The sequence below is a fragment of the Camelus dromedarius genome, chromosome 6 (assembly GCF_036321535.1).
Source record: "Camelus dromedarius isolate mCamDro1 chromosome 6, mCamDro1.pat, whole genome shotgun sequence".
Lineage (NCBI taxonomy): Eukaryota > Metazoa > Chordata > Mammalia > Artiodactyla > Camelidae > Camelus > Camelus dromedarius.
Genome location: NC_087441.1, coordinates 54,355,845 through 54,371,702, shown reverse-complemented (window position 1 = coordinate 54,371,702; position 15,858 = coordinate 54,355,845). Strand labels below are relative to the sequence as shown.

At 37.7% G+C, this 15,858-nt stretch overlaps 1 long non-coding RNA gene across 4 annotated transcripts in view; it reads right to left on the bottom strand.

The window, feature by feature from the left end:
* Positions 1 to 15,858, bottom strand: part of LOC105092261 (uncharacterized) — a 231,035-nt gene that overhangs the window by 157,845 nt on the left and 57,332 nt on the right. For 3 of the 4 annotated variants that reach the window (XR_010381304.1, XR_010381303.1, XR_004138182.2), the window contains one exon: positions 417 to 476. This is a non-coding gene — a long non-coding RNA (uncharacterized LOC105092261). Of the gene's footprint in view, positions 1 to 416; positions 477 to 12,936; positions 13,068 to 15,858 lie in introns of those variants that run through there. The other variant, XR_010381305.1, reaches the window with a different exon arrangement.

The following is a 15,858-nucleotide window of genomic DNA, read 5'->3' as shown; positions in this document are numbered from 1 at the left end:
AACATCAAAACCCACCAGCAGCATTATTGTTCAACAAATAGGAGTCAAGAGCAAAAATGTACTGAGTATGAATTGGTAAAGGAGAAAAATCTAATAAACTCTGCCTTAGTGAAACTGTCATCTCCTAACATAGTCACATGAGTCAGAATCTCCAGTGGAGCTTATTAAAAATACAGATCTACCCCCACAGAGATTCTGTGATTAAGTACGTCTGGAGTAAAGGCCAGAAATATAAAATTTTGACAAGCTCTCCAGGTGATCCTGATGCATGGCCCTACACAGTGTGGTCATTACTCTAGAAATTAAAGAAATAAATACTTCTCTGTCCTAATTTGACTAACAAAGAGTGAGAGCCGAATTGATAGCGACGGAGACACGAGGAATAAAGGTCCAGTTAATTGAAAAGCTCACAGTACCTGAGAGGAAACACAAGGCCAAAATCAGGTCTCTTCTTAGATGTCAGGATCTCAGATTTCCTAAGAAGTAAGAGAAGAAAATAGATTAGATCATGGAGCTAAACAATTTCACATTCCTTACAGGCTGCTGCCATGTAACTAAAATACATTAGGTCCCACTTATTCCCATTTTCACCCACAACCGCCCGCTTCCCCAGTTCTTTCACTACTTTCACTGTGTACTGCTTTACCATCTCTTTCAAACCCAACTGCTTGGTCCTGCTCTCCATATCTATAAGCCTCTATTAGCTTCACTGTCTTCCCTAAGCTTCCGGTTCCAGAGTCCTTTATTTCACCAAGCCTACTGTCAACATTCTCATGTGCATGTCACTGTGGTCCACACCACTTGTTTTACTAAACCCCTCAGCTAAGACGAACCCAATCCTGGTGTCTACTTCTCTGCTTCCACAGAACAGCACTGAATAAAAACCACGCAAGCATACACATCACTGCCACTACAATATATGATCTTACCCTTCAGCTGGGCTTTTAACCTCACAGCAGTCCTTTTATACAGTTCTAGTCAACCCTGCCTGTTTCCTCACAGCAGCTATTCTGCATCTTCACCAGTTTGCTTGAATACCCTGCTAATTTTCCCAACACAAAAAATAAAACCCATCACATATGTGCTACAACTTCCCACCTCCCTGCACATAAATGCCAGCATCTCTAGTCAAATATCCATATCTGTATCCACAGCTGTGCTCATCTCTCCCCCTCCTCGCCTACCCCAGACAAATAAGTGCTTCTATACAAAGATAATGGATCCATCCCATCTTCTCTGAGACTGACTCATTAATTGTACCTCCTTTCATCCTTATCCACCTCCCTTTCTTCATTGTTTCTTCCCCTTAATATTTTCATGACTATCCCATATTTAAAAAAAAATTCTCACCAAATTTGCATCATCCCCTACAATAACCCTCATTTATTTCCTTACTTTCTGTTGGAAATTCAGAAAGTGAGGGTGTAAGCTATTTTTTACATCTTCCCTTCATTCTTTAACTCTCTATAATTCTGCCTTACTACTCCCATCTTCTTACTCAATTCGATCCTGCAGAGAGCAGCAATGACCTCTTCATTTACAAATACGGGGAACAAGGGAACACTTCCGTTATGTATTCTTATGTCTGTGGTGTTGACATCATCTGCTCTTGATGCTCTCTTCCTTCAGGCCCCCTGACAGCAGCCTCCCTGGCTTTCCTTTTATTTGGCTGCCTCTTTCATAGAACTGTGGGTATGCATGCGCTTTTCCCACCACTTACCAACTATGTTACCTCTCTGACCCTAGTTCCCTCCTCACGTAAAAGGGAGATGATAATTATATATACTTTGTTAGGTGGTTGTGAGAATTAAATGACAAAATATGCCATAAGTGCTTAACAATACAAATAGTAAGGTTGACAAATAGTAAGGCAGTGCATTAACGGGTAGACAGAGTGGTATTGATCCGTGTGTTGAATGATGATGATGATGATGATTACTACTGCCACTACTACTATGGCAATTATTATCTTAACTATTCCTTATCTCCAAATTTTTCCAAATGAATCCCTTTTTGTGTTTCTTAAAATACAGATTCCTAGGCCTTACCCCAAACCTAACAAATTAGAATATTTGGAATTGATCCCAGTGATATGTATTTTTAGGAGTTCCTTGGGTGACTATTCTGCTCACTGAATTTGGAGATCCATTGTCTTATCCCCTTCTGTTGGCAGGGAACTTGGAATCAGACAGGATTGAAATAAAGTTTAAGGATAAAAACCAGAGTAAATTACTTCTTCCTCAGCTTTAGCTTTCATGTCTATAAATATAGCTTAATATCAACCACATAGGCTTGTTGAGAAGGTAAAATTAGACAGTGTATATAAAGGGTCTAACACACTGCTCTTTATATAAGCCTCTCAGCAAATATTTATAACGCAGCCCATTTTCTTCTTCAGTCAGAAGGTGAAAACAGTATGAACACAGTAGAGAGATCAAATCCTATCCCACCCTGTGTACCTACCCCCAAGAAGTATCTGTGTAAGTCTTCTACAAAGATACAGCTTTAGTTGCCTTAGTTACCAAGAAGTCCAGTAGGTATGACAATAAATTAGAAGGCAACAGACCAGGAAAAAACTGTATGACAGTAGCTTAGAACCAATAGACCAGGAAAAACAGAATGAAGTTAGAGTGTCACCTATTGTGAAATAAATTTAAAATGAACTGGGACATTTTGGCAGGTAGATCTCATCTAACAGTGAATACTGTTCATGCACTGGAAATCTCCAATGTGATTAGTATTATGTTTGTTCATACGAGAAATTTAAAGGAAGTTCCAGATTTGATCTCTGCCCCAAGGACCTAATATCTGATCGTGTTAAAAGACTAAAACACATAAAAAATTGAGACAAAAATTTAAACCATATTTTTCTATTGAATTAAAATATAATCAGCACTTATCACATGTAAAGTCATACTGTTTACTAGAGGTGATTCAGTTGCTTAAATGTCTTAAAAACAAACAGCCAAGAATGAATCTGTATAGATAATATATGGGTAACCCAAAGAGGAGGAAAAAAGGAATTTCCAAGAGTGGATTAATATGGAAATAGCCTTAGAGATTATCATATTAAGTGAAGTAAATCAGACAGAGAAAGTCAAGTATCATATGATATCACTTTAATGTAGAATCTAAAAAAGTGACACAAATGAATTTATCTACAAAACAGAAATGGACTCACAGACAGAAAACAAATTTATGGTTACCAAAGAGGAAATTAGGTAGGGGGAAGAGATAAATTAGGAATTTGTGATTAACAAATACACACTACTACATATAAAATAGATAAACAACAAGGACCTACTGTATAGCACAGGGAACTATATCTAATACCTCTTAATAACCTATGATGGAAAAGAATCTGAAAAAGAATATATGTATATATGGTCTGTATAACTGAATCACTTTTCTGTACACCTGAAGCTAACACAATATAAATTAACTATACTGAAATTTTAAAAATGGTTAATAAAAATATGATAATAGCCCCTCTCAAGTTTCCATATTAGAATCTCTATAGTACCACACTTATAATTTCTCTTCCAGTTTCACTGTTCTGGGAAGTGTAGGGGTTCTTTGTATGATTAAGTACTAAATTAAGTGCATTAATTTCTCTTTTCAGTAATGAAAGAAAAGAAATATTGCTGAAGTCATCATGGAGTGCTCCATGGAGAATTTGGGAAATGAGATGGAACCTAAAGTAAGGTCTTGGCTGCTGAAAAGAAGACAGGATTGCACTCAGGCAAAGAAAACATCAGGAAAGGATGGGCTAAGACTGAATATGGCATGTCCATGGGATAATGAGAAAGCCAGTATGACTTCAGCAGCCACCTAAAGTCACGTTGAATAGGCAAAATGTGATTACACTTGTAGAGACTGAGAAGCCTGGTAGGGAATGCAGATTTGCTTCTATGGAAATATGATCATTCTTTTCTAAAAATGGCAACAAAACAATAGATAATATTATTTTATTAGTCTGTTCATCACATTCATTCACTTGACAACTAGCCACTGGTAGTTAACAAAGCAAAATGCTAGGCATTGTAGGAAATAAAATTGAGTAAGACATAGTACACTGCTCTCAAACCCATTTAAAAATTAGGACATAAGATCATGACAAGAATCATTATAATCACAGCAGAATGTAAGTACTACCAGACAGATTCATGACAGTACTATGACAGGAAGTAGGTAGCTTATGGACAGTGGTAACTCCCAACATTCAGATGGGACCTGGGAGGATAGGTGTTACACAGGTGAAGACAGGAGAGGGCTCCCGGGAGGAAAACAGCACGAGAAGAAGCAGTTCAGTTCAGCAAATACTGCACGCCCGCTGTGTGTCAGGTCCTGGATGGGCCGGGCTATAAAGACTTCTCACAGCCTCTGCCCTGAACTGCTTAACACAGTGAGCAGAGCACTTGTTCTCGGGGACATTTGGGAGGTTCCCTTCAGGCAGAGCATTTATATGTGAGAAAGTAATAGAATGAGGCTGAGAAGATAAATTGAACAAATATATTAGTGGGAGCCTTAAATGCCAGGTTAATTTACACTCAGTTCTACTGGGTATAGGTTCACTGACATCTGTGGCTACAGTCTTTAGCAGGGGAGTAAAATTATGACAATTGTGTTTGGGGGAGTCTCAGCTGGGAGGAATGTATAGAATAGTTTTTAAGAAAGACTTTAAAATTGGGAGGCTATTATTACACCAATAAAGTATGGAGAGATAATAGCGTAGGATAGCTGGTGACAGCACAGTGATAGTTAAAGCTGTCACATATCAAGAATATGTTAATGCTCTAGTCATTTGCCCAGAGCTTAAGTGAGTCATCTCATTTAATCCTCACAATATCCTTTACGGATACTATTATTATTCCCAATTGACAGATGAGTAAACTGAGCACAAAGACTAATAGTAAGGAGCATGCCCCTGATCCATAACTAGCAAATGATGATGGCAGGTTGAAGCACAGGCAGTCTCCAGCAACTGTACTTTTTAACCTCTAGCTATAGAGTCAAAAATAGTTACGAAAATTTAACTTGCATGTCTAAGTAAAAAATAGTTCAATTAACAAATATAAGGAGGTTTAAGTACTTTTTTTTCACTTAAAAACTTTACTAGTTTGAAAAAAATATATATCATCCCTTTACTTAATCAGACTCACTGAAAAGGTTATTGGTTTTCAAATTCAATAATAGAATTTTAATAGCAGAATATATCTCAGAGAATATTTATCCCTACCTTACAACTTTACAGAAGAGGGAATTGAGACCAAGATTAAAGGACTTGCCCAAAGTCAAAACACAAGTTAGGCATCGAACTCATATTAAAGTTCATACCTCCTGCCTTCTGGCATACTATAATACAGTACCCTGATTTTACCATACAGAGAAGGATATAACACTTCTATTATGTTTTTCACAGCAAATATGGAAGACCATAATATTGAATCACAGAGGGAGAAGTTTGTACTTATAAGTTCCAGAAATATATGTGACTGGTTGCATGCCTACTAACTCAAAGTCACAACAGTAAGTATGTTAACAATTAAGCCCAATTTTCATTTTATTTTAACAATTCTAACAGACGTATTTATCTGCAAGAGTGGATTTTCAGGCAATGACGTTGAGTAGGTCCACTACTGTATTATAACGAGTCTGCAGTGAGCAAATAAACCAAAATCCTTAAACTACTTGTTACCTCACGGTGATAAATATCAGGATGCTTGAGGGTTGTTTTGATTGGGGAGGTGGGGGAATCACCAAAGGTGTCCAAGTTTGAAATGCATTACTGTCTTGAGTGTACATCTTTTCAGGAGAACTCTGATCTCGTTTCTTAGCTCATTACCAGGTGTTATCTCCCTTGCAGCAGCAGAGTCAGCACTGATAGTAAAAGCATAGCTGGGCCAATTTGCTCTTATTTACTTTATGAGTCATTGCCAGACTCAGAGATATAGAACAAAAGGAAGCATAGCCTTTTCATGTCTTTTAAAACTGAATGGCACTCAATGAAATATCTTCCTAATATTAAGTATGTAAGACAATGTCCTACATTAATGTAGGACCAAAATACCTTGGAGAACTCTGTGGGTTCAAGGTTAATGGAATGCGCCAAGAGGACTACCATAAAGGACAAGCAGAGAGGCCACGCTGGGAGCTCAGAGAGCAGTGGTGCAGGTTTCTGTGTCAGGAGCAAGTCCACATAACACCTGAGAATATTTTGTCAGTTATTTCCCCTTAACCCTCCCTCTTTAAACCCTTAACAGATTTAAAATCATAATAAAGGGAGTTCAGAAGTAAGAAGAAAATATAAACCAGTGGGGTTGTAAAAAAAAAAAAAAGCTTGATTCGCTTGGAATTCATTGGATAAGCAATTGATTAAAGATGAATACATTAACACAGAGTTCAAGTCACTGGAGAAAATAAGAGATAAAAGAAACAGCTGAAATGGGGTGAAATGAAGAAAAATGAAGAAAGCAAGTAAAAATTTAAAAAGTAAAAGAAGGGAGAAGAAATTAAGCTGACAGGAAGGAACATACGAAACGCAGCTGTGATGCTCATTTGCTCTTCTTTTAAAATGTAAATTACCTCTGATTTTGAAATCAAGGTCTTGATATTTTCCTGTGGAAGTATAGCCATATACACTCTAAATAGTCTCTTCTACAAAGGAGAGAAAATTAGAAGAGATAATGTAGTTTCAGTGTAAGGAATTAAAAAATAGTCCTAAAAACCTATAGGCATTTCAGTGTAAGTTGTCTGCAAAAGACAACAGCTTTAAAACCCTCCAAATTTCCTAGCCTGATGTAGGCACAAAGAGAGCCGGAGACTTGGTTGCCTGGCAACCGCGCTCTTCACAGGCAGCTGGGGTAAAAGAAACCCGCCGGTGCCAAATGGCCTTTCACCTGCTTCGTTAAAGGGAAATCAGAGTGAAAGAGTTACCTCGAAAGGTGCAAAGGCCCCCTCGAGAAACAGAGGCTTCAGAAACCTTTCTCTAGCTTCACTTTGTTTGAGGAGTTACTTGAAGGGGGATTTCTAATGCCTCAGTAATAGGGGCGCTTTTTCTCCCCCTCCCTCTCCTCTGGGTGCCATTCTGGATGGAGCAGCCTGCAAGCTTGCTGTTCTGACATTGTATGCAAGGAAAGGGAAACCACGTTTTTCTTTCTTCCACCACACTTCGATGTAAAAATAGTTATTTCTAAAGTTGTTCCTTAATTATGAATCATGAATATACTTTATTAGTCCTGGTGTTATCAGAAAGCAAATCTAATGAAAAAATGGGGAGATGTTCACGGAAAGTCATCGCTAAAAGAGCTACAAGAATTCTTCCTTGTTTTCAGAATTTAACTACCAATTTGTAGCCAAAAGTATTATATATATATACGTATCTATATATCACATAATTCACCTCCCTACTCCACCTCCAGAGTGAAGAGAAAATACAGTTTTATTCTCCACATGACTTCCCCAAGGCAGTCTTTTGTGATAGTCAGTAGCTATAGAATCATCCAGAAGACTTTTGGTCAGTGACGGTGAAGAGATGTCAAGTAGCTAAAAAGAAACAGGGAACAGCTGATATGCACTCCTAACACTTCTGCCAGAGATCAAATCAATTACTACAGACTTGAGTTAAAGTAGATAGCAGGAGAGTAATTTTGCTCTAAGTTGGAGATACATCTGCCCAAAGTGTATGGCTTTCCCCGTCTCAGGAATGGCTCTGGGGACATTCACTGACATTACTTGTCTAATCTTATCTGAAAAGTAAAAGGTCCCAGAAAATGCAGTATGTGACAAAATGTGAAATATTTGGTCAACCGGTGGTTCTTAAGTAATTATTTCCGTAGATTATTTGCTTTTCCACGACAGCTAGAGTGTTTCTGTATAATCTATTATTAAATAGCTTTTTTTAAATAATCTTAATTCACAATGTTAAAATGGAAGATGATTTTTTCCTTTATTTTGAAAATCTGGTACCATATATTCTTTTGGGGAAAAGCAGTTTAAGGTAGAAGGTGAGACCCTGAGGCCAGAGGTTGGCACACAGGTTTTTAACCTTGGCTATATGTTAAAATTACCCGGGGAACTTTAAAAACACAGATTTCCTACTGGCAACCCCTCGCCTTCTGGGCTCCAATCTTGATTTCCCATCTGAGTCAATTCTGTATGAAACAGCATCAGTATGTGTCCATAAACTAATTTAATTTAGATTTAAAAGTTTAAAAACTGTTTTATTTTCTGGGAGATGGACTTTAGGAGGCCAGTTTGCAGAAAAAAAAAAAAGAGCACAGTGTTTAGTGTTCTTCATGCCTAATTGCTTTTGCCCAACACCTGCTTCTCTTTAGTCACATGCTAATGCTGTATCTAAATATTAATGTCCGAAAAAAAGTTAAAGAGGCAATTAATGTTAACAAAAACATTCTAAATTATGTAGAAGTGTAGGCAGTAAAGCAAATGGTAGCTCTTACTGTTAGCATCCAGCCAGGTTAGACTTTGGTAGCAGAGGACCATAACACCTATACTGCCACTGTACAACTCCAAGTGCACACAATTTACTTTATAGAAAAAATGTATATAGGCTGAGTTATTTTTGCCAGAAAAACCAATACGTATTTTCTTAATGTGTCATTTTACTTTCTGATAGAATTTTTAGAATGTGTGTTATAATATTATACCGTCCTGTGTGCTCCAACATGATTCACTGAGAAAGCCAAACTATCGCTTTAGTGGAGTTCCTGACAAAAATGCATAACCTGAAACTAACAATAATGAAACATCAGAGAAATTCAAATTGAGAGATATTATGCAAAATAACTGATCTGTACCCTTCAAGAATTTAAAGCCAAAAACATTTAGTATGGCTGAGATCTGTTTCAAACTAAAGGACATCAAAGAGACATGAAAAACAAATGCAATCCATGAGACTGGTTTGGATCTTGAATGGGGAAAATTAAGAAAGTGTCTTCATCTTGATAACTATATCGTCAGTAGCTATGATAAACGTTTTTAGGAAACACAGTGAATTATTTATAGGTAAAAATTTACCTAATTTACCTTCACGTGATTCAGAAAATATAATAATAATATGCAACTACATAGAGAGTAAGCAATAGGACAAAATGTAAATAAATGAATCTGAGTATAGCTTACATGGGTATTGCTAGCTCCTTGTACTATTCCTGAAAATTTTCTGTAAGTTTGAAAGCATATCAAAATAAAAAGTTGCAAACAAACAAATAGATAAATATATGCTAGACCCTATCCCCACTCCATCCCCCCTAAAAAGCTGTCCACTGGAGATCAGTGAGTCAAAAAGAACAGTACAAATTCCAGTGTTTCTAGCTCCAGGGTCTTTGGAAGCTAGTTCTTAAACATAGGACGGAAAAGAGCGCCTCTCTCGCTCCACTAGGAAAAGTCCCTGAAGGTAATACGCGCCGTCATCTCAAGTCTGGTTCTAGCTTGTTTGATTGCAAGAGTAGGAGTGAGGAAGCAAGAATCAAGCTGATTATTCTTTCACCTTAGGAGAAAAATTCTTTTATTGTTGGTGAAACATTTTTGATGCATTTTTTATAAATGATAAGGAAAACTTTTTCTAAAGTAGCTGGATATTTGTAAGCCTACAGCTATTCTGAAGACTCGCAATGCACACAGCAGTTCGGGCACTGTCTATCACTAACTGCGTGAGGTTTAAGCATTCTGTTTAATGAGATCAAGATTCTTTTTGTTTGAGAAGAAAACGGACTGAGTTTGCTGGGAATGGGTCCCAGGACACTTACATCCTTTTCCTTGCTAGAAAATTTCCTCTTCTATTCATTTATATCTTGTGGTCTATAGCCTTTATGTGGTAAGTTATAGCATGTCTTTCAGTAATACACTCACTAATAAACTAAGATTAGAATTCAACTCTTGAAGGTAGTATTTATAACGAAGTGACACTGAAAAGAATATGTATCTTTCAGATAAGCCCTCAGTAACCCTTTGAAAAAATCCATAATAATAAATTATCCATTCTTTTCCAGATGTGCAATATATATTTGAAGTGACACTTTCTGTCATTCATTAGATATAAAATGCCTAAGATATAAACTTTTCATAAGTGGACATTCACATAGTCTTGTCATTAGCTCAGGCTAGTCTCGTGGGATGAAAGACATTCTCACTAATATAAGTCAATTTTCTTACAGTTGATTAAATGTTTCTGAGGTAAAACACTTAATTTTCATTGGAATAAAAATTTGTATTGGACATCTTATAATTATATCAACCTTTATTATCTCTCTGATTGTCAGTTTCCTCATGTGTAAAATGGAAATGATGAATGCTAAATGGAATAACATATAAAGTGCTTGGTACAATGTCTGGCACATAAGTGCTTAATAAGTGGTATCCATATATGTAGTTTATTTCATATTAGACAGCTTCAAGTTGAGAATACCAGACTGAACACATGCTTATCAGCACCAAGATCAAGAAACAAGAGATCTCAGAAAAATTTTAGCAGATAGAGCAGTAAAAACACATTGGTAGTTAGAGTCTCAGGCTACTGGCATGAAGAGGGGAATGTTGATTAAAAAAATGAGCTGGTTTTCACTACCAGCCCTTTCAGTACCGCAGCAAAGCACAGGATTCAGAAGCATTTGATAGAAGAGGGCAGAAAATTACAGAAAACAGGCTGTGGGGGAGTGGGTGGAGGAGGGAGATGGAAGGTAGCTTGAAAGTCTATGTCCAGCCCCCTCAATTCTCCTCCCCAATTCCCACACACGGAATACAACTCGTCAAGTATCCCAACCCCAAGGGCCAGAAACTGAAGGTTTAATCACTGGTAACAGATGAAGATAAAATCACTGGAATATGAGGCACATAGTAGACCAAGAATGAGGCACATACTTAAAAATAATTATTGAACTACTGTATACATGACAGACTGATTTCAAGACCTCTGCCCCATCCTATGCAGATTACTAAAAACCACTGGTCAGGCCCCAGGCAGAAGACTGGAGATTTTTTTTTTTTTCCTGTAGATACTAAAAGATTCCAGAGATAGATATCTCTCTGCCTTGAAATTTGGGGACCTGAGTGTCTGTCCATCATTGGGCCAGTTTCACAAGAGTGTACTACCCATTATAAGCAGAGAGATCACAGAACTTCCAGCCAAACTTTGGGGGCGTTGTTGTTAAATAAAAATAGTCACCAGGAATCATGGAACTTATGCAGAAAGCCTCCAGCATATAAGAGGGAGGCCAATAAGCAAACCCAGGAAAGAAATTCAGAGGAAAGATAATGCAGGAAATGCAAGAACATTTCAAAATTAAACACAAAATGCAAATTAATACATCAGAGGGACTGAAATTTTGCATCAATAAAAATGGATGATATTTAGAAGGAAAAATTCTTAGTTAGCATAGTTGAAACCAAAATTTCTACAGAATCTCAGAAGCAAATAAATGGCAAGAAGATGAAAAATGTAAGAGAAAAGCTAAAACTAAGAGAATCAAATCAAGAGCTCAAATAACCGACTAATACGAGTTTCATAAGAGACTAGAAGGAAGGTCATGGGCATAAAAATATTTAAAAACAGACTTTTTCAAAACTAAAGAGTGTACATTTACAAATTGAAAAAACCAAAAATTACCAGTATAATTAATTTTTTAAATATCCAAAACAAAGCATATTGTCATGATATTTCAGAATACTATGTTAAAGAAATAATCCTAATCAATAATAGTGAAAAGAGATTACATTCAAAGAATGAAAACCACAATTATTTCAAACTTTTCAAAATCATCACCCAATGATTTAGAGAGAAAATAATTTTTAATCTAGATTTTTTTTCATTTAAGGATAAGAGTAGAATACAGATATTTTCAGACATGCAAAGATTTACAAAATTTTCCTTCGCTTCTTAGGCAGCTGTTGGAAAGGAGTGTATAATGAAAAATATACATATACACAGGCATTTCTGCCAGAATTTGACAAACTGTTTCCTTATAACTTAAATAATAGCTCATCTATATAGAAAAGAAGGGAGACAATCTATAAATGAAAAATCAACAAAATTTTAAGCATTATTATTTAAAATTATGAGGTAATCAAGATAGAAAATAAAAAGTGATAAAACTATATGGAAAGGGGAAAAAAGGAGGAAGATGGTAGAGGTGAAATAAAATTTTGTCACTCAGAGAGAAGGTCATAGATAATGTTGAAATTGATACTCAAAGATAGTTTATAAACATACCTTTATACGCCTATAATTGGGAATTGGATCTCTAATGACATACCTGGAGACACTGCCCATTTCCCATCTTCCCATGGAAGCCCAGTTCTAAGAGAAGATGAGCAGATCAAGAGAGATGTTTTAAATTACACTGAGTTGTCAGAGTGTGTCCATTAAGCACCATGTCTTAAATATGGGGAGCAAGAGCCCAGAGGCATTGGAGGCCTGTACGTGAAGTAGACCCCCAGGCTTCTTGCCTGCCAACACTGGTGACTCCATCTCGGTCAGGATGTGGAAGAGAATTCAGTTCACCCACTGGCTATAGAGATTTGCGAGCAAAGCAGAACTAGAGTAAATACTGAGAAAATGCTAACACTTAGAGCACGTGATACTGAGTGTGGTTCAGCTCCACCCCGTGTGCAGGCCCAGTGGATCCTCAGCAAGGATATCCAGCCATGTCTTTCTCTTCAGGAAGCCCAAATCACCAGCTGGGGCAAAGGACGGCTGACCCTGATTACAGGTGTCACTTCCACCCATGCTGCCATCAAATCTCTTAGAAAATCTGGAAGACACAATAAGTGGGGTGTGCTGAAAGCCCACCAGTCAGTTAGATAAAGCTACTTGCTTGGTGGACCTAGGCACAGGCCGCGAAGCAAGTCTTCCTGGAAAAACCTCCAGTTCAAAAGACCTAAGGGGAAATTTTATATCTGAGACCTAAGATTACCACTCACCATATTCCTGAAACAGTTCCCTCAACAGTCCCTGATGGAATTGTGAGAATTCTCTGGATCCCGTGTTGGCTGACAACTGCAGAAAGCTCTTTGCTATTATCAGCCAAGCCACAGATGTCTGCAGAAATAAGCTTTTCTGTGAGTGACATACCCTGCAAATACCAAGCTTTGTGAGTGAGAGGCATCTCAGAGGGGACGCCTGCAGGAAGTGGCTTCAGATAGCACATCACAGTGCACTTTCCTCAGACAATGTTACACACACTCCACCCACATCATCCTGTGCTGTCTGCATGAATCGGAGGAGAAGGAACATTTTATAATCAAATATGAACTATAAGACATGAAATATGAGATTCATAACTTGTGATTCATAGGTCTGAGTTCTGTTTGTCCTGCAACAATATAGATATTGTTAGTTTTTAAACCAAGGATCTTGTGGAGAGATCTATCACGAACATGGTAGATTTTATTTCTCTAATTGTAACTCCTCAAGTCTGCAGTAACCTGTGAGGAGGAGCAGGAGATCCTGCAAACTGCTCCAATCTTAAGAGCCAAGTTTTTCTCAGGTTTCAGATTATGTCCATGTCGTCCTTGTTTCAAGTTTAAACCCTGACCTCTGAGTAAGATTATGCTTTATACTTCTCTCTCTTTTTCTCTCCCTCACCCTCTTTCCTTTTGTCTCCTCCTGATCTGTGTCTCTAGACACTGATCCCTGCCTGTATGCTGAGAGGACCCTTCTGTTCCACACACCAACCCTTCCTTGCTTTCTCTCTGCGTAGCTGGATCGTATAGCTGTTCCAGAGTCTAGCTCTATTATTTATCTATTGCTGGGTGATAAGTTATCCCTAACTTGGTAGCTTAAAATAACAATAGCAATTATCTCACAGTTTCTGTGGGTCAGGAGTGCAGGTGTGGCTTAACTCCCAGGTTCAGCTGAGAAGAATCCTTCCTAAAGCTCACTTACAGTACTGTTGGAATGACTCAGTTCTTCGCAGCTGCTAGACTGAGGCCTCACATCCTCATGAGCTGTTGGCCAGACGGCCTCCCTCGGTTCACACTACGTGGACCTCTCCATATTGCATCTCACAGCACAACGTTGCAGCTTGTCCATGGGTAAACGAGCTACATTGCACAAGAGCATGCCAGTAGGAGACAGAGGGCCAGCAAAATGGAAGTCACTGTCTTTTGTAATCAAATTACGAAATTTGATTACAAAAGACATATCCAATTAATTTTGCTGTATTCTATTCATCAGATAGATGCAAGTCACTAAATCCATTTAGAGAAGGAATTACCCAAGGGTGTGAATACCAAGAGGTAGGGATCATCCAGGCTCATTTCAGAGACTGCCTACCAAGCAGGCTTACGGTGAGGGGGAGGGGAAGTGTTTTTAGAGATTGGAGGAGAGAGAGCTGAATGTTGGGAACCCTGTCAGAGCTGCCTACCTTCCTGGCTCTACCGCTCGCAGTATAAACCCACATCTGTCCTTTTCTGTCTCCTTCAATCCCACACCCTAGACTCTCACTTTGTTCCTTCCATAAGGTTCTATACTCACTAAATTCTTGGTTTTAACTATTTGCTTGATTGTCTAATTTTCTGTCTTGCCCAAGAGCAATAACTAACATTTACATCTTGGTGTGCATACAGATAACAAAGCATTTTCCTGTAAGGAATCAGGTTTCAGGAAGAGATATAACCAAAAGGCAGAAAAGCAATGGTCAGAGAATTAGAAGCATCCAGATAATGCAGGATCATAGTGACGAGTAATTTCAAACATTCAGTCAACCTTGTGTTTTCCACTTAAAATTAGAGTCACCAATTCACCACTGAAGATCTATGGTACTATTTGCAAAATGCAATTTTGTCATTTGGTGCTTTTAGTAGGTTTAGTAAATTTGATACAGTTGATTACTGTAATAAACACAGAGGGTTGTGAAAGTTGTAAATTTTAAATAAGAAAATATCACATTTATTTTGAATATAACCATAGAAACTGAATTAATTATCAGGCCTCTTTGCTTATTAAGGTCAGGTTCTGACAGTGGTTGCTATGGTTGTGTCTGATGGCTTTCATTGACTGCATAACAATTAGAAACATTTTTCCTGAAAACTGATTTTCCTGGTAACCAGGAACTGAAGTGAATTCAGGTCCAGCCACCTTTTGTACTTTGATCTGGCATTTTTTCACAGTCGTAGTCACAGTAACACATAAAAATCAATCCGCAGAAAATGCTTATTTATGTCAAATATGGATTTTCCAACAAATAGCTTATGAAAACACCTTTCATGTAGATAATAACTAAGAGTAAAAGTAGACTGTCTGATTCCCGGTAATTACAGCCTTACGTTGCTTTAATCACCAGTAAGTAGCCTGTCGTTAAGACACTAACAAGGCCAGAGCAGGTCAGGATACAAATGGTGGCTCAAATGAGGAGATAAATGGGAAAAAGAAGAGATAGTTCTTTTATTCCATCTTGTGTATTTCCCCCTCCACCACACCATGCTGCATTGATTGGGGTGTCTTTCCATTTGGGTAAAGGTATTTAAGTGACAGCTGATGAACAGTGCGTTTGTATTCTATGAGCGCTCTCTCACAGATTTGGATTACATAGAGATGAAAAATAGCCCATATGGCTTTTGAACAAAATGAATGTCTGCAAGCCCCGAAAATTCTAGTGGAAAGGTTGGCATGCTAAAAGGTTAATTAAAATTTGACTCTGCAGGATGGATACTTTTATTTATAGAACCTTCGGCTGATTTTCAGCAGCCATGTTTTCTTCTAATTAAAATAATATGATCCGCTAATAGCAATCAGCCTTAAAGAACTGAATATTTTAGAGAAGGAGATGATTCATAGGTTTTTCAATAACCATTCTACAGTAGGTGTCTCCACTAAAGAGCACATAAAACATTTGTATTCAG